The sequence below is a fragment of the Mytilus galloprovincialis genome, chromosome 2 (genome assembly GCF_965363235.1).
Source record: "Mytilus galloprovincialis chromosome 2, xbMytGall1.hap1.1, whole genome shotgun sequence".
NCBI lineage: Eukaryota > Metazoa > Mollusca > Bivalvia > Mytilida > Mytilidae > Mytilus > Mytilus galloprovincialis.
Window position 1 is genome coordinate 22,488,703 of NC_134839.1, and position 21,028 is coordinate 22,509,730.

Here is a 21,028-nt window from a genome sequence, read left to right on the forward strand (position 1 = left end):
TGTAAAACTGTTATATTTTGGGGCCAAAAAGGGGTCTTACCGGACCTACTCCTTTGGCTATTTTTTGGTCATATAGCTCTCCTACTGTTTAGGTTATAAATGCTTGTCTTAGCATATTCTGTTTTAAGCGTTCCTGATGAAGTTAAATCCAGAAAAGCACGTCGGACGCATGAAATATTTAATGTGTTTTTTCTTCTTCACAGTATTTTTTAGAAGTACTGTGGATATCGGTAAAAAAATTCGAGTGTCATTGGTGAGACTCATGTTGACGAATTTCACGTTCGCATAACAAATTATCAGCCGCCTGGTATCTTTGATGAGTATTTAGGTATCAAGACAGGAGATTGGCTTCGTCTTTTGATGCTAATACCTTGCAAGCTATGGGACACTAATTAAAAATACTATATTGATATCTAACAAAACGTTCTGTAGTTGTAAGTCTATTAAAGGTATAAGATATGTTTACAATAAACTAATCTTGAAAGTCCGAACGTATTCAAGATTTTTATGCCCCATTTATAGGCATTCTGGTCTGTGCGTCCGTTCGTCCGTACATCCGTCTGTCCGTCAGTTCGTCAAGTCCAATCAACTTGAAACTTAGTACACATGTTCCATAAGATATGATCTATCTAATTTTAATGCCAAATTAGAGATTTCTCCCCATTTTTACGGTCCACCGAACATAGAAAATGATAGTGCGGATGGGGAATCCGTGTACTGGGGACACATTTTTGTTCGAATGAATAATGAGGGACATTGCCATTAATGTCATGAACACCTAAGTCGGACAACTTTTCTATAGAAATGTCATATTTTTAAATGCCAACAGATCCACCAAGTCTACGATGGGTAATATCTGGTAAGATTGATAGCAGTTTGAAACAACATATATTCCATTAATTGTCTGTACAAACATAAGGTGTCAAATAAAGGCAACAGTAGTATACCGCTGTTAAAAAGTCATAAACCGATAGACAGAAAAAAATCATGGTTACAAACTAAAACCGAGGGAAACACACCAACTAGTAGAAGAAAACAGAAACCCCGAAGTACAACAAAATACAAACAACAATGAGACATAATTGGAAACGAACTATTATATAACAACTGCCACATTCCTGACTTGGTACAGCCTACAGGACATTTTAAGAAAACAATGGTGGGTTGAACCTGGTTTTGTGGCTAGCCAAACCTCGTTTTAAAGCTACTTACATATTATCGCATATTCAATATGTCGTCTCTGACTTTTAATGTTTAGGTTTGTCAAAACATTTACATTTTACAGAAATATATTTTGATAAATTCAAGTTATTTTATACAAACAAACGAGTAAAATGTTAAACATAGTTTACTTAAGACCTACTGTAAAACGGTTGTTTTGGTTTCTTTTTCTCAAAATATAGCATCCAAATACAAATATTGATGTTAGATGTTCTTATCGTTTATTTTGCTTTGTAAAAATTGAACCTGAATGTCCATAAAAGAAGGTTTTATGGTGAATGTTTTACGTGATCAGTACGTTCGACTTTAAGTCGAAAAAAAAGTGGATGCAGAAAGAGACCCATGTTACTCGAAGGATCTCCTTCTAGTCATGAATTCGAAATTTCTTTTGCATGGATAAACCGAGAATTCGAATCATCCGAGTTCGACTCATCAGAGGTTAAATTGCATTGATTGAACGAGAATTATGCCGGGACCGAGAAATTACTTCGACTCATCCGAGTTTTCGACACAACCGAGTTCGACACAACGAGGTTCGACTGAAGTTAGTAATTTATAGTGACTGACCTTTGTAAAGATTTGTGTATTGATTTTATTTGTGAATGTATACCAGACGCGCTTTTCGTATAATGGAGTGAACAATAATCATAAAATATTGGAAAACTATGAAAATTTAAAAAGGAAAACCCTCAGCGAAAAGTTCTATGTAAGTTGATCTTATTATATATTATATATATGCTATGTACTGTAATGGTATCATGAACGCATTGTTATTTAAGAATCGAGTAAATAGATAAATACAATCATCACAGATAACAGCATTACATTGTTGTTCGCCAGACGCACGTTTTTATACAAAAGACTCATCAGTGATTCTCGAATAAAAAAAGTTAGGGGTCAAATGCAGTACAAGTTTAAAGAACTTTTAGGATCTACAATTCCAAAAGTTTTTGCCAAATACAGCTAGATAGGGGTTTCAATTCATGAGATGGAAAATATTAACTCAAAACTTTTTACTCTTCCAGAGCACCCAAAATAGAAAACTAAAGACTGAGCAAAACCTGGGGTGATCTCGTGTGATTCGGAAGGGTGAGCAGATCCTGCTCCATATTTGGCTCGGGTCCTGTCGCTCAGGTAGCAATACACAATTAGGAAAAAAACTTAAAATTGACACTCATAATTTTTAAACACTCTCTTTTCCTTTCTTTCTAACTAATAAGGCTTAATATTTGTGTTATGCATGTGTATATTTATAGAAAGAAATCTTCCATAGATTTTATTTGTTATGGTTATAAAGATGAAATATAATCTCTTTTTGGTGTAATCATGGCAACAATCTGTATTTATTTGATACAAAATATTGCAAAAACGGGGATGATCATGTCACAAAGGTTTCCAAAATTTAGTCCAAAGGAACATTTTAATCAATTACAGTGATACCTTTCCTGAAACTATAGGCATATATCTATCAAGAGGTCCAAATAAATCATATGCATTTCAGCTCGTTTTTCAATAAAATTCAATTGAAAAGATTGAGCGTCACATCTTTGTTGATAAACACTACAATAATTTATTGATCTATGGGCGATACGGATATGAAGATACAGACTGTCAAACAGAAAAATGCCCTATAAAACATGCTAAAAACAATCTAAATGATCATATAAATTCACTAAGAAGGCTTTTTAATTCTTCAATTATCTAAAAAATCAATTGTATTGTACAAAAACTTTCATATTTAAAAAATTCACCATGGCCATAATGCGAAACTTAACTTCTAACTGTGTATTGCTACCTCATGTAAGTACAAATCCGGTAATACGTTTAATTCGATATGTCACATTCAGGAAAAGGGGACAGGATAATAGTGAATACATTAGAAACATAACCGTTATCATCTGTGAAACGAATATTCCGTAACGGTCAACCAACTCGTGATGGCGTCCGTTAAACTAACGAAGAATGATTCCAATTTTACTACTTGGAAGTATTGATTTAACAGCTTTCTTATGAGCAGAAACCCTCAAACATGGAAACCATGATGGGAAATAAAACCCCTATATTATCGTTTTAACTGGGAGATATATACTTCGTATGCTTGCGATGCTGGTATGTTGCTTTAAAGAAATGAAACATTCACAATTTAGAAGCTGAAATCATTTCTTTTGTCGTACAATGTGTTTACATCCGACCCTTCTTGTCAATTTATAGATGTAAGTCAAGATTTCAGGCAGACTGTAACTTTTGTATCCTTAAATGTTGTTTGCCTTTTCGGTTGTTTTATGTTTGACCATGGTGCTGTCTGTTATCATTGACCTTATAATTTTCGATTTTCTCCTAATTTTATCTATTTTCTTTTGAAATAATATAAAACTTGTAAAGAAATTTGATAACCTATTTGTCCTGAAAATATTTTAGATTGATAAGAAGGGAATGCTAATTGTTGTAGCAATAGCGTAATAATTTCAACACAACCGAAAATGATAGTGTGTTATCAAATTGTTTTAAAATATTTTCTCAGTAATGAATACAAATTGAACTCATTGCCATTGACCTTCTCAGTTAGAGAAATGACAAGACCATTGGACTCATTCAACTGACAATATTCTAATAGTAGTAGATAAATTTAATGCTACGGTTACATTTACATTCAAAGACACCTAATTTATGCAACGTACCAAATACATATTTCAATCTAATGACAACATTTGAAATATAAAACATTTTATTCTATTGCACTGAGTATCATAACTTCACAACACTAATATTTTGATTTTGAGAGTGTAGTCAGTCCTATTTTAAGTTTTAAGTAGGCGATAGACTTTTTGTCCTTTTCCATCAAACAGTGAAGAACCGAACTATCATCTCGACTCTGTAATATGCTTATCAAAAGTTCATCCTCAGCAACACTTTCCCCTATAAATGTAATATCTACATATTCTATAGGATAGAAACATATATCGGCAATGAAGTGCTGAAGCTTACCACCTAAAGCAGCACTGGTTATCGCATCAAGACAAAGTTTGGTATACACAGATTGGTGGGTGTGCATATACCCATCAAGATCGCTGTATCTTATTTTTGTTCTCCATTGGTAACAATCATTTGGAAATTCTACAGGAACGGATTTAGATCGCAAACCATCTGGTAAATTATTCAATCTATTCAATTTTGGAGCACTATACTTATGCCTAAACCACTTTGGAAGTTCAATTGGTTTACGTAAAGATCTGTCTGCGGTAACAAGCTTTGCGGCTCTTTCAAGCAAAACCGTATGTGTCTCGGCATCTTTTATAACTGTATTCCACACATACGACTTCCCTCCATCTTCTCCTGGTTCTATTTGATGACTTATGTGTAATTTATATTTTGATTGAGGATAAGTAAAAATCGGCTTGTTAAACCTCAAAATTTGACGCTTCTGAAAAAAGAGTGTATTTTCCTTCTCTGCAATTTCAAAGTTCCTACTCAATGAGATTTTTCCAATAGATAATCCGCTTGAAACAAAATCTGATACCGACCATGGCGACCAAAACCCTGTAAGTAAGCAAAGATTGAATACTATTAGTCTATCTGTGATAAAAGTATTAAGGAGGAATGGGAAAATATACCCTTTAAGGTTTAATTCGCTTTAATTTATTCCACAAATTTAATTTGTAATGGCTGATCAAAATGTGTAAAAAAAAACCATTTTATTTGTAATTATGCTTATTTTTAAATAAATATATAAATGATATATCTGGTAAGTGAGTTTCCCTTGTCATAGCTTTAATCTAGCTCAAATAAAAGAAAGTACACGAGTATTTCCTACCTGTTCTATCGTCAAAATTATACATTTGTCCCTCAACCATAACTGTGGTCGTGTCAGCATCATCTTGCAACACTGTAACAACGGGCATCACTTTAGTGTATGGTCAAAACTGTATGTATGTATAATGATTTATAAATAGTTTCGCCTCTGTCCTTTGTACGTCTAATGTATATAGTACATTTATAAGGCAATGCTAATATAATGTCTAAAATAAAACAAGTTTAAATTTACACAAAAATGGGCGCATAAATACCAAAGACGTACAAACTTGCCAATTTATAGATGAGTAGTATTCATCTTTGGGGATCTGTGTGTTGAGAGATCGTCAGAAAACGAAAAACAGCCTCCAAACAGCCTTTTACAGTGCACACTTAGGTAGTGATATTTAGCGGATCCATTCGGACTGAATACAGTTAATGTTTGTATCTGTGTCACGAAATCTTCAATTTGACTCGAGCAACATAATTGAAAATTCTATATTTTTAACTGCCATCCATTATGATTTCACTACAACTTTAAAAAGATCTCAGGTACAGAACATGGTCTTGATTTAATATTTAAATTAGTGTGGCCTTATCGATGTACTATCTACAATATTTAGGTACATGTATGTAAATAAATAGAAAAGGTGCACTAAGTAGAACGTTACATTTATGTATATTTATTATACACCATCTAACACATAAAGGACACTATATAGCATAATGCCTGTTGTTACTGTGTTAAAGGATGATGCAGAATCAACTAAAGTCAGGGTTGAGGGACAAACATATAATTTTGATAACAGAACAGGTACTATTATTTAAAAAGTAATTTAAATGTTTAATTTTGATAGAACATGCCTATGTAGAAAATATTAAAATAAACGGTACCAATTGTAATGCACAAGATGCGCATTTTGACAAATGATATCTATATATTCTGTGATGCTCGAGTTCATTTTATATCGACCAAATTTTGAGGAGCAAAAAATTTGAGGAGCAAAATATGGAAAAGGGTGTGAATTCTCTATAATTTGGCACTCAAACCTGCTGTTTATTTTAAGTAGTTATTTTGTCATGTTTTTGTCGGTTTCACTTCGACTTGATATGAATTCTTATTGGTATCAACCGCTTCTTTGTAGTGTATATAAAACAGCAAATATAATACCATACTTTTAAATTATATCCGTTCTTTAAGAATATTATTACATGCCTATAATTTAAATTCCATAAACTAAGATCGGTCAAGTCAATTTTTCAATTTTGAACGGTAGCACTAGTAAAGTAACTTGTGTACATACTAAATTACTCTCTGAGAGGTCATTGGTTGGTGACCACGGTTTCAATTTTTTACAGAACTGGGTCGATACCAATTTTGAAATTTTGAAACTAAGGTTTAAACTACCTCAGGAATTTTTTCCTCATTTTTTTATGAAAAAAAAAAATAATTAAGTTCAACAAGATTATTTTATTTATTTTATGGCTGCTTCCTCTGCCTTAACTTTCGATTAGGACAATATGAAATTTTTATCGTGGTACACAGTATCGAAACAAAAGGTTCATTTCAATTTTATCCGTGGAGTTTAATTTGTAGGTTGAAAACATTAAACAAGTCATTTTTTCCATTTTGGTGAATTGTTTTCTAGAAAGAGACTGAGGCTGTGAAACTACAGAAAAATTTGATAAATAGGTTTTTGGCTTATAATGTTCGCGTGTTTTACATAAATTATGTGTACTTATATTGTCTAGCCTTCTTAGCTGTGGCATGTACTATGAATATGAAAAAATCATTAAAGGCGAATTGGATAAAGTGAATTCAGTTCTTACCCCTTTGATTTATACACTTATATATTGACCTAACTATATCCCAGAGTTTTTCGACTATTCTTAATGTTGTATTTTTTATATTGCAGGTTTCTGGTCTCCATGGTCTTTATCAGATTTTGTCGTTGGCGTATCTAACGTAGATAATATATCACCGGTGTCGGACTATATGAGGGCAGACGTAGAAAATACACCCGTGTTTCAAAAGCGTCAAATTTTGAGATTTAATCCAAATATCTTTACTTATTCAAAACTGAAATTTAAATTTCATATCATACACCAAATACAACCAGGGGAAAATGGCGGAACGTCTTACGTATGGAATTCAGTTATAAAAGACGTTGAAAGTCAGACTGTTTTACTTGAAAGAGCCGTCAAACTTGTAACTATAGACAGAACTACACGTAAAGCAGTGGAACTTCCAAAGTGGTTCAGACAGAAATATCATGATCCGAGTCCTAAAATGGAAAGATTAAACGATTTACCAGAAAGCTTCAAAACGATATTTAATCCTCCTGATTTTCCTCCTGATTGTTATCAATGGAGGACAACAGTAAGATACAGCGACCTCGATTTCAATATGCACACACACCAATCTGTGTATACAAAATTTTGTTTAGATGCCATAACTAGTGCTGCTCTAAAGGGTAAACTTCGATATTTCAATAGAGACATTTGTAGAATCAGTCGATATAACATTTATAGGAGAAAGTTTTGCGGAAGATGAACTTTTAGTTAATATACTACAGGATACGTGTGATCAGACGATTATTCGCTGTTTGATCGAAAACAACAGAAAACCTGTCACCTACTTAGTACTTAAATTAGGACTGACAACTCTTTCAGTATCAAAGCTTTAGTTAACGTTTGTGTGTTTTCATTTAGTATAGCAAATTGTATTCATAACTATTTTTACAAACTGGTATGTCACCATGCAGGCATAGCAGACAAAAATATCATGCATGAATCTGCAAACATTAAAACAAAAATATTTTGTAAATAATGGCAACAGTAGTATACCGCTGATCGAAATTCATAAATCGATGGAGGAAAAAACAAAATCCAGGTTACAAACTAAAACTGAGGGAAACACATCAAATATAAGAGGAGAACAGCGACACAACAGAAAAACAACACTAAAATGTAACACACAGTCATTGATATGGTTATATTTATAAATTAACTGTTTACAAAATTTTGAATTTTTGAAATACTAAGGCTTTTCTACCTCAGGCATAGATTACCTTAGCTGTATTTGGCAAAATTTTTAGGAATTTTGGTCTCCAATATTCTTCAACTTCGTACTTAATTTGGCCTTTTGAACTTTTTTGGATTCGAGCGTCACTAATGAGTCTTTTGTAGACGAAACGCGCGTCTGGCGTATATACAAAATTTTGTCCTGGTATCTATGAGTTTATTTACAGAAACGAACTATAATATAACTATGGCTATTTTCTTGACTTGGTACAGGAAATGTTAAGAAAAAATGATGGGTGGAACTTGATTTGGTTACCAGCCAAACCTCTCGCTTTTATGGCTATGTTAAATATAACAGAAAACATTACAGGACAGGACTACAATACAAATAAATGTGAGATCATACAGGACAGAGAAACACACAAATAATAGCTACCAAAAGGTACCAGATCTAAAATTTAACACGCCAGACGCGGGTCGATAATGTCAATAACCCACATTTTTTCGTCCAAATTATTATTACAAATAATTGTATGCAAAATACAAATGTCATTGAACGAAATTATTCTATCGTAATCAAACGATGTAAATAATTTCATCAATGAATTTATTTCACACCAGGGATATTTTCAAAACGTTTCCTTACTCTTACCATTTGACTACTGTGAAAGTACTTTTATTCGTGGGGTACCAATTTTCGTGGTTTTCGTGGATGACTTTATCCACGAATTTAAGTGTCCAACGAAATAAAGCAACCATTGTCCAAATCAAGACTTGGAAAGATCCCCCATTTATGTTTGACTACTGATACATGTATGATCAAGAGCATGTTTTGAATATTGCCAAATCTGAGAATACTTCAATAGCAGTCACAGAACTACACCTGCATGCAAGATTATACCCATTTTATCTTTTATAACATAAACTGTACAACTTTTGATCTTTTAATTCTCATAAAAAATATTTTTGACCGATGAAAGTCAGATTTCCGGTATTGATATGCTAGTATGATAAAGTGTTCATTTTATATCCCCATAGTTCTCATACACATATGAAATAATAATTTCATGCTGGGCTTGATTTTGATAAGAATTATTTGACAATTCAAGATACGTTTATATAGCATTTGTTTATGTTACTGTTTCCTTTAGGTGACATGTTTATTACCTAATTAACACCTTTGATGGACTTTAATCTGTTGATCACTTTATCTTGGGTTAATTAGTGTTGTCACTCCGATTTACACAGGTCAATGTTTACTTTGCAATTTCCTTCAATCAAGACTATTTGCAAACTTCGTGTCTAAAGGCTTTAATTTTTTTAATTTTTTAAGCTAAAATCCACGAATTTAAAAACCCACGAACATGTAAATATTGCTCAAACCACGAAAATTGATACCCACGAATTAAAGTACTTTCACAGTATTACAACTGTATGTATTAGTGTTTAAGATCAATTTAGAGTAAGTTGGATATGTCACAGATTTTGGTCAAATTTTGCAAACAACTTTGGCTAGCTGTTCTTTAACAGAAAATTGAAAAAAAATAATGCATTTATTTATTTCATTTTTTGTAAGATAACTGATTAAATTCTTTTAAAATTAGGTGAACATTTGTAGAGAAAGCACATAAAATCGTCGAAAAAATCTCAAACTCCAAATACATTGTCATAGGTTTTTCTTTCAAAATTATGTTGTTGGTACACATATTTTCGTTTTAATAATGTTAAACATATAAAAGGGTCACATATTTTTCAAGAATTAGTAATATGTCAGTCAAAGTTCAACGACTCAAAGACTAAATGATATACTTCTTGCTGATCCTAATTATAATAAGGTGCTAAATCCGAATAATGCTTTAGTTTGGTCTATTTAGTTTAAATAATACAGAGTATCTTTATTTTTTTGTAAGAAGATATTGTAAATTGTGTGATAACTGGTATATTAGTTGTTATTAATGGTTAAGGGTGCAAATAAATGGGTCAAGCTGAGAATACTAGGTAGTTGATTATTATTCAAACACATTTGAAATTCACTGTAATTCGTTGGACGTATTTAAACGCATTAACCTTAATTTTCGTTTGGTATAAACGTTGATCATAATATAACTCATCTATTAAACAAAATAAAGATGGAAACCACCAAAATTAGATGTGATAAAGTTGTTAGAGTGAAGACCTAAAAGCAGAAAGATAAATGATTTATTGTATCTCTAAGTATCATATCATTCTACATATATATATTTTTAAACGGAAATATTTTGGTATATTTATAATCATATGGAAGGATCCTATCCTTTTTAGTCCACTATATTTTGGTACACTTTCAAAACTGATACAATCATCAACCCTGCATGATTTGGTGCCATATTTCACATAATTAAAAAGTTATATAGAAAACTATTTGTGTCCTCATCAATTTCTTAACTGATACATGATTGACTCCTAATGACGGTGTATACTAATTTTAAAGGCTTCCACAGTTTTTGATGAAATAACTTCAACTGGTAGGTTATTCCAATAATTAATTATTCGTTGTGAGAAATGTCTTAATCGAAAAGACGTGTTACATCTAGGTTTTGCTAATTTCCAATTATGCCCACGGGTATTTGAACTGATGACAGTAAAACATCTTTCATAAGATATATCTTCGATTCCTTTTAATATTTTGAAAGCTTGTATCATATCACCTCTTCGCCTTCTGTGAGTTAGGGAAGGTAGTTTAAGTGCTTTTAATCTGTCTTCATAGCTTAAATGTCATATATTATGAATTTATTTAGCTGCTCTCATCTGCTCTTTTTCTACAGCATTAATATCTTTCTTCAAATGCGGATACCATATTGTATTTCCATATTCCACGTGTAGTCGTACCATCATCATCTCGATTAATAACAAGCCTTCATAAATTTGCACGTTTATGAATTTTGAAGTTATAAAAAAGCTAAGGTTTCAACTCCCTCTGATCTTGTACGGTATGCTAGAATATGTTCTAATTAAGCCGAGTTTAACAAATGTAAACATGACTTACAATATTACTATAGAAGACATTACAGATACCATGCACAGGCAATTACTACGTTCGTTCATGTTAGAACATCATGTATTATCATTATATATATATATATATATATATATATATTGGAAATTTTAAAATTGTTCCATCGTTCGCTTAAATTGTAATAATTTCAAGATTTTGATAGAGTCTTAATTTGAATTGACATGATTGATTTGTCATCGTGCTATTACCGAGGAAGGATATCTGTTATCCGAAATATCTAACATATTGTTCTTTTTATCGTGTTTTTTGGTGATGTTGTACCCTTTTAGACTTGTTATATAATATATAAACGAGTCTAAATTGAAAACTACGTTCAGACCTATGATTGCGTTGGATAAAAACCGCAAGTTTTATACGTGTACATGTAAAACAAATTTCGTTGTAGAAGGGTCTAAAAACAGCACAAACAACATTTTCCAAAAGACCAAAAAAAAAGTGAAATAGTTTATTTAAACAAAACGCATTTGACTAACCGGTCGAACAACTGATGTTCTTTAACCCTGCTGACTGCCATTGGCGATTGGCAAATAAAACTGACCACAAGATGTAACAAAATGGATCTTAATATAAATTTAATACTAAACAGAAAAAAAATAACTTGTGGCCACGATATCATACTGTACGCAAATGTTAAATATTTAATCTTGTTTTACCATTTATTCCATATAAGCACATCATAGATAGCAATATTATAATTGCGTACGACTGAATCGCGTTTTCTTAACAAAAACAATCACATGCAGCCCGGAAGTCAGCACTTCTGTGTTGACTTGAGTTACCATTGATTGTGTTCATAATTATGAAGTGACGCTCGACTAATAAAAATTAAAAAGGCAAACCAAATACGAATTTGAAGAGCCTCAAGGAACTATAATTCCTAAAGGGTTTGCCAAATACAACTAAGGTGATCTATTCCCTGGGTAGACAGTTCTTAGTATTTCAAAAAATTTAAAGATTTGTAGTCAGTTCATTTATGATAAGAACCATATCAATGATAATTAATGCCAAAACAGAAGTGTTGAATGCTGGGCTAGTTATACCCTCTGAGAGGAAACCTCCACCAGCAGTGTCATCGACACAGTGGTAGAACTGAAACATAAATGGATAATTAAAATTGAGAATGGAAATGGGGGATGTATTAAAGAGACATCAATCCGACCATAAAGCAGACAACAGCCGAAGACCACCAATGGGTTTTCAATACAGCGAGAAACTCCCGCACACGGAGGAGTTCTTCAGTTGACTCCTACACAAATATGTATACTAGTTAACTTATATACTAGTACATGTAATTTCATCTTTCAATGGCCTGGGCTACAGCTATATTAGAGTATCACAATTTTTTTAAAAGGGGGTCTTCCTGGAGTAGTAAGCAGATTTCTATCCTGATTTTCAACTTAATTTTCGGATTGTTTTTCCTTCTCCAAGTTCATGATTATTCTGTTTTTAACTGAATTGTGCAAGTTTTTTTATGATGTGTTTTACTCTATCGCTATTTGGTTAAGATGGGTAATAGGAGATGTTTTATCGGACGTTTTCATTTTTTAGTAGTAAAATATTGTTTGTCTGATAGTGTCGTGTTTACAGAAAATACCAGTGAACTGTAACGTTCAGTTAGTTCCATTTATACGGACTTTGTCTACAGGGCATGCTAAATAGCAGGGAATGTTAAACTGTTTTTGAAGGGATATTACAAAAAGCAAATGATATCGACACTACACAAATTTTATAATTCCATAACGAATTGCTAGACCGATCCGATGTGTTGAATTTGAAGCATTCCTCCTATCCTTTTATGTATCATCAAACACAATATCGTTCTTTAAATAGAATTTAAAAGTGTTACAACTATAGAGTCAAGTGCATAAAGTTCATTTGGATTGCTGATCTTCTAGTTCTTCTTCAAAAAGTAATGTATTTTTGTCTATTCGGCTCATTAAAGATTAATTTGTTTTTTAATAACAGTTTAGTTGGAATGTTAACTATATCATCACATTAATTTAAACAGGGTGTTAATGTCAATATCTTGAATGAAGTCTTATTGTTATAGGCTTAACTTTTGAATCAAAATTCATTTGCATATTATAGCTGTCTATTTAAAGCAAGCCTTACAGACAACTTACTACCAAAGGTAGTCAAGGCCCGGACACAAACCGTAGATAGCTCAAGAAGTTATCGGTATAACTTTCTTAATCAAGATTGGATACGGGCTGCATTTAAAATAAGCAACAATAAAACCAGAGTGTTGAAAACGAATATTTAATGTTGAAAACGAATGTTGAAAGTTGAAAATCGAATGTTGAAAACGAATGTTGAATATTGAAATCGAATGTTGAAAGTTGAAATTGAAATCGAATGTTGAAAATGAATGCAAGAAAAAAAAATTTGAATGTTGAATGTTGAATATTGAAATCGAATGTTTAATGTTGAAATCGAATGTTGAATGTTGAAAATGGATAAAAGAAAAAAAAAGAATGTTGAACCAACTTGACATCCGTAGTGAAAGATGGATATCATAATTAAAACCAGCTCAAACGGAAGAGGAGTAGAGACATTGTTACACCAGATGAATAATACATTACCACATTATAATGCAACATTCGTATTTCCAAAATTAAATCCACCGTTTGGTTATTTATCGGTTGTTGGAACGCTGAGTGTGTTTTGAGTTATTGATTAACAGTTCAACCCCGATAGTGTTATGGAAGAGGAAACAGTGGACATCTGTCAACATTCTCATTGGGCTGATGTCTCTTTCAAACTTGTTTGCTTTGTAAGTGTTATCGAGTATTTTTTTACCGGTCAGTATATTTCATCGCTTTTATGATCACATAGTTTATTTGCAAGACGCTTTTATTTCTAGAAGCAATTTATGCGCAGTGATCATTGGATCAGAAAGAACTTTTGCTGTAAGAAGACCTTTGAAGTTCCGATACATTTGAAGCCCAAAACTCACTCTTACACTTATGATCACTTATACTAGTGGATTATTAATACCAATTCGATTCATTGTAATGCGGTGTCTCATATCAGAACTGATTAGCTACAGTTTCTTTCAACCCCACGTTGATTTGATATATTTTATGACACTGCGAGGATTCCCATTCATCTTTATACTGGTCACAAAGTGTCTCATGATAATGGTGTTGTAGAGAATAGCCGACGAATGATAGACCATAACATAGACAAAAACCGAATCAGAAAAGAAACTGTTGTAACCAAAAAACCATCATAGCACTTACAACGATCGAATTCGTCTGTATGATACCACATCGTATAGCTGTTGGTCTCAAACATGCCGGAATAATCATGGAAGATTGTGATATTGTTTATTACGTTCAAAGCACTGTGGAAATCTTCAACTTCTCGATCATTAAAGTTACATACATCACAAATAGTAAAGTATTCAGAATAGAGTATAAGAACTTGATATGTTCAGCTTTATGTCCATGTAGAAGATCCGAAGAGCCTATGTTAGAGGAGGCTCAAGTCGATACTGTCTCATCGTAATTTAAAAAGGGTATGGATGACTCGCCTTTTTATTGCTGACAGCTTACTATGATTTAGAAAAGCAGTCATCTATAAAAAGCTGAATTAGTGCTCTGCTTAAAATCTTTTAACCATATTCATGACGAGAAAAACTAAGAGCCTTTGGCTTTGACTTGTCCGTATTCTGTAGGGCAAGATTATGAATTTGGCAGGTAACAGCGGAAAACTATACCAGCTGTGAAATCTAAAACAAAAATTTGCAAAAACACGACACATAAAAATCAAAGATTTTTACGATACCTTGTATACCTATCAAGTTACATTCTAGTGTATTTGAAATCGTTTTCCTTAATTTTTCTCTTTGATTTTCGCTAGTATTCGTTTCACATTCTTAAGTATGTTAAGCTCTACGAAACTCGAAATGATTGGTCTACTTTTCTTGTGAATAAATGCACTTGTTACTTGATTAATACTCATCTGTGACATTGGTTTTGTTCCCTTTTTGTAAAACTACATAAAAGGTTTCTACCAGCTTCGGTTTGTGTTTTTCTGAGTTAACTGGACAACTATTTATTTATCATTTATAATCAGTATTTTAATAACTAACATATGATGTAACTTAAATAATCCGGGTAAATTTTCAATCATCAGAAAAATTTCATGTTTAAAGAATATGTGTTCTCACATATAGTTTTTAATAAAGAAAACAAACTAAAATAAATTGAAACAATTCGACTCTCTTATATTGAATTTCATTTAGATTGTTATAACTATATATTGTGTAACTCTAGAATATTGTGTAAACATTCATATCAGTGATGAAATTAAGATGTGTATGTACATGTGTATCACATAAGCTGTATTTCAGTTGCTTTTCGTAGTATCATTACTATTTTTGACCTTCAAAACATTTGTACATCTCTTCACAAACTTTATCCTGACCCCGAAAAAATAAATCACCAATAACAAACATAAACAATAAAAAACCAGAAATAAAACACACACAAAAAAAAAACATATACAAAACCAAATTTTGACTGATAAATGTTTTTGTTTTAAAAAAAACATGTTCAATCCACCATTTTCTACATAAGAAATTGCACGTACCTAGTCAGAAACATGACAGTTGGTGTCCATTCTTTTGATGTGTTTGAGCTTTTGAATTTTTCATTTGATTAAGGACTTTCCGTTTTGAATTTTCCTTGGAGTACAGTGTTTTCGTGATTTAACGTTTTTAAATTAAATCAGAATTGGCTTCATCAAATTTTAAATATTTGACTAGCCTTAACTGTCCTCTTATGTGATATTTTGTTTTATAGTTATGACATTTTGTTTTGCAATATTTTTGCAGAAATATATGTTGATTATTGATTCTTTTTAATTGTCATAGAAACATACATATTAATACAAGTCATGTAACAAATGCATATCACAAACAACAACATCTTATGAAGATTGATATTTTTTTATGAAAAACTCTTGTATTGAAATGATGCCACAACATCATTAGGACATAGCTCGTTTCTTTCAAGAAAAGGTACCAGTTTAAAATGGATTCTTTTAACCAAAGACAGGTCCACATTTCTTCTTTTCTGTTCATACAGGAAAAACTGGTACCGATGGTGTTGCTCGCCTGGAGGATTAGGGCCGTTGTATTCTTTGGAAAATAAATAGAAATAAAGCAAAGCATTGCAATTTCAGTAAGTTGAACTATTTCATTTATTTTTCAAATTGCCTTTTGTTTTATATCATGTTTAATTGACGTATACTTTTGATGTGGAACTTTTTGACCTAGTTAACAGCTTGCTACAGGTGATAGAGCTAATTCGTGTAATTATCGCATCTTGTTATTTAGCTCTGAATGAGATGATTATTGTATTGGTATATCTTTAAATTGTCCCTATAGTGTACTCACTCATTTGTTCCGTCCCATCGATCTTTCCTGCCTCAAGTGATGAACCCTGGAAGCATATAATAGCAAGCTTGATTAAAAGAAAATGAATGAAATATTTAATTCAAAGTGCTAGATGACACAGCAGAAGACAAACATTATCAGCAATGGATTTTTGAAGTAATAATCCTCGCAATCTTTCGAAAAAGCTAGTATATGGTCTATCTAATTCAACAGTATCTAAATGATGTACAGATTTTAAATCAGCTTACAAATGGTTATATGTTGTTCTAAAGAATGTTCAACTGTCAGAAATATGTAAAACGTTCCAAGTGGAATAGTGTGTTACCGTTATATCTGTGACTAGCCAGTGAAGGACATCACGTGCTGATCCAGCATCCGGGTCTCTCATAATAAGGATATACAATTGATCCTAAATTAATAAGAAAGATATAAATTTCATTCTTAGAAAAGAAAAAAAAAACCATACTATAAATCTGTAAATGCTTTTCTAATTGTTTACATGTATTTATAAAGTGTTTTAATCACAGATTTTATCACGATTTTACATGAGGTAGTTAGATTTTTCAAACTTTAGAATGAAAGGTTTATCCACCATTGTGAAATTAATTAAAAGTGGATTAATATCGTATTCAAAGTTAACATTGGTAGACCATATTTTCTGGAATAAAAATACTCAGTGAAACATTCCCTAAAACAAGCAAATGAATTCATCAGAGTAATTAACTAACATATACAGTACTGATCTCGTATCCCAAGACCTACGAATACAAACAGGACAGTTTATAAGCTTTGGTTAAATCAAAATGAACCGTGCAGGTTAACTCGGGTATAAAAATGTGGTCATCTACTTAACTTGCAGAATCAATGTGTTCCCATCCTGAATATGAACGAAATATTTATTATTGGACTTTAAGCAAATAACTATCAGTCAATCAATAAATAAATGTATAATCGATATCAAAAAATTGGTTTTGTTTTACTACTTATTTTGGGTTTGTACGCATAAAACTATTTTGTAATTTTCTATTTATCTTACGTATGTAAGAAAATTTGGTGATTGCATTCCATACAGTTTAGATTTCTCTTCTGTCAACTAAATTTGAATTTGAAATCCAATAGTTTTTGCAGCTCCTAACATATTAATCAGCACATGCTTTTGCCAAGTTCGGTGCCTAACTCTATAAAAAAAATCCTTCCAAAACATGTGTATGATGAGTAACTTTAACGTACCTTCTTCGCATTCAGAAATTTGACTTGCGGTCGGTCAGTTACCTTCCATTTTTGTATTTCTCGTATTCCTTGGAGTTTACCCTCTTCGTTGTTACAGGTACCATATACATCGTCAGGTTTCATCCCTAAACTTGTTTCCCCACATAGCGGATCGGGTTCTGGTAAATTAGGAGTACAAAACCCCAAAATAGTATGCACTAGTGAAATTGAAATACAGTATAATAGCAACATTATACTATTTATTTCAGTACACTTGTATATTTGCACCTGTGACATCAATATTTTACATGTTAATCGATCTTGTAACGCATAACTTAGAAACATACTAAAAGAAAATGTATGTATTCTTAAATGTTTTAACAGTTTCGTAAAAGTTATAATTCTACGTGTGGTTCGAAAAAAGTTTACCCCCACCTCTAGAAAAAAAAAACAATAAATAAAATAAAATGCAGGTCAGTCCAAGAAAGAAAGAAACAAAACAGAGCATGACATATACAAAAAAAGGGAGAAAGAGAACAGTATCTCCACAGAAAAGATAGCAGCACGTACGTCCGTTTTGACAACATTACGCCAAGGAAAGGATTACAGCACATACATCTGTATTGACCGAATCTATCAAAGGAAAGAAGATCAACACATGCACGTGTGTTGAAAGAATCTATCAAAGTAAAGGAAAGCAGCACGTACATGTGTATTGACAGAATCTATCAAAGGAAAGAAGATCAACACATGTACGTGTGTTGAAAGAATCTATCAAAGGAAAGGAAAGCAGCACGTACATGTGTGCTGACATATTACCTCAATGAAAGGATAGCAGAACATACATGTGTTTTGACAGAATATCTCCGAGGAAAGAATAAAAGCACATACATGGGTGTTGACAGAATATAACAAAGGAAATGATAGCAGCGTGTACGTAGAATCAATCCAAGGAAAGCAACACGAACATGTGTTGTTGACATCCTTAAAAGGGAAGAATAGCAGCGCGTACATGTGTGTTGACAGAATCCCAACAAAGAAAGGACAGCAGCGCGTACATGTGTTGTTGACAAAATCCCTTAAAAGGGAAGAATAGCAGCGCGTACATGTGTGTTGACATAATTAATCCAAGAAAAGGAGAACAGCACATACATGTGTGTTGACAGAATTTCTCCAAGAACAGGAGAGCAGCATATACATGTGTTTTGACAGAATATCTACGAGGAAAGGATAGCAGCACGTACATGTGTGTTGACAGAATTACTCCAAAAAAAAAGATAGCAGCACGTACATGTGTTTTGACAGAATCCTCATAAAGAAAAGGATAGCAGCACGTACATCTGTATTGACAGACTCCCTCATAGGAAAGGACAGCAGCATGTATATGTGTGTTGACAGAATCTCTCAAAGAAAGAAAAGCAGCACGAACATGTGTGTTGACAGAATAACTCAAAGAAAAGAAGATCAACACATACATGTGTGTTGACAGAATCTACCAAAGAAAGAATAGCAGAAGGTACATGTGTGTTAACAGATTATCTCCAGGTAGTGGAAAGCAGCGAGTATAAGTGTGTTGACAGAATCTCTCAAAGGAAAGGATAGCAGCACATACATGTGTGTTGACAGAATCTACCAAAGAAAGAATAGCAGAAGGTACATGTGTGTTAACAGATTTTCTCCAGGTAGTGGAAAGCAGCGAGTATAAGTGTGTTGACTGAGACTGAATTCCTCCAAGGAAAGGATACATGTGTGTTGACACAATCCCTCAAAAGGAAAGGATAACGGCACGTACATGTGTGTTGACAGAATCCCTCCAAGAAAAGAATAACAGCACGTACATGTGTGCTGACAGAATCCCTCAAAAGGAAAGGATATAAACAGCACTTACATCTGTATTGACAAAATACCCCCAAGAAAAGGATAACAGCACGTACATGTGTATTGACAGAATCCCTCCAAGGAAAGGATAAGAACACTTACATGTGTGCTGACAGAATGCCTGAAAGGAAAGGATAACAGCACTTGCATGTGTGCTGACAGAATTCCTCCAAGGGAAGGATAACAGCAAGTGCATGTATATTGATAGAATCTCTCCAAGGCAAGGATAACAACACGTACATGTGTGTTGCCAAAATCCCTCAAAGGAAAGGATAACAGCACTTACATTGTGTGTTGACAGAATCCCTCCAAGGGAAGGATAATAGCAAGTGCATGTGTATTGATAGAATCCCTCCAAGGAAAGGATAACTGCACGTACATGTGTGTTGACAGAATGCCTGAAAGGAAAGGATAACAGCACTTACATGTGTGCTGACAGAATTCCTCCAAGGAAAGGATAACAGCACTTACATGTGTGTCGACAGAATCCCTCCAAGGAAACGATAACAGCACTTACATGTGTGTTGACAGAATTCCTCCAAGGAAAGGATAACTGCACTTACATCAGTATTGACAGAATCCCTCCAAGGAAAATATAACTGCAAGTAAATGTGTATTGACAGAATCCCTTCAAGAATGGATAACAGAACTTACATCTGTATTAAAAGAATCCCTCAAAGGAAAGGATAACAGCACTTACATGTATGTTGACAGAATCCCTCCAAGGGAAGGATAACAGCAAGTGCATGTATATTGATAGAATCTCTCCAAGGCAAGGATAACAACACGTACATGTGTGTTGCCAAAATCCCTCAAAGGAAAGGATAACAGCACTTACATGTGTGTTGACAGAATCCCTCCAAGGGAAGGATAACAGCAAGTGCATGTGTATTGATAGAATCCCTCCAAGGAAAGGATAATTGCACGTACATGTGTGTTGACAGAATCCCTCCAATGAAAGGATAACACATTTTTTTAACTAAATACCCCAATGATGATTATGGCTAAGTTTGGTTAAATTTGGCCCAGTAGTTTCAGAGGAGAAGATTTTTCTAAAAGATTACTAAGATTTACGAAAAATGGTTAAAAATTGACTATAAAGGGAGAAGATTTTTGTAAAAGTTAACACAGGACGACGACGACGGACGACGGACGCCGGACGCCAAGTGATGAGAAAAGCTCACTTGGCCTTTCAGCCAGGTGAGCTAAAAGGATAGTCTGATGCAGTGTTATCTCATTTCCAGTAAATCAACTCTATCGGTTATAATTTTTAAAAATGTATCTTGGAGAAAAAAAGTGATACTGTTTTACGGATAATGTTCACCAATTATCTTAGATACATAGTGATACGGTTTTAAGGATAATCTTTTAGGTACAAGTTGATAGTGTTTTACCTATTATCTTTGAGATACATGGTGATAATGGCAACAGAATTTCTTAGAGATATA

At 33.0% G+C, this 21,028-nt stretch overlaps 1 long non-coding RNA gene across 1 annotated transcript; it reads right to left on the reverse strand.

Annotated features, from left to right (window-relative positions):
• Positions 1-16,030: 16,030 nt before the first annotated feature.
• On the reverse strand, positions 16,031-18,122 carry LOC143063149 (uncharacterized). Its single transcript, XR_012974950.1, has 4 exons — positions 17,724-18,122; positions 16,819-16,902; positions 16,494-16,539; positions 16,031-16,235 (listed from the first exon to the last, which is right to left on the reverse strand). It is a non-coding gene; the product is annotated as an uncharacterized LOC143063149 (long non-coding RNA).
• Between the last annotated feature and the right edge of the window lie 2,906 nt (positions 18,123-21,028).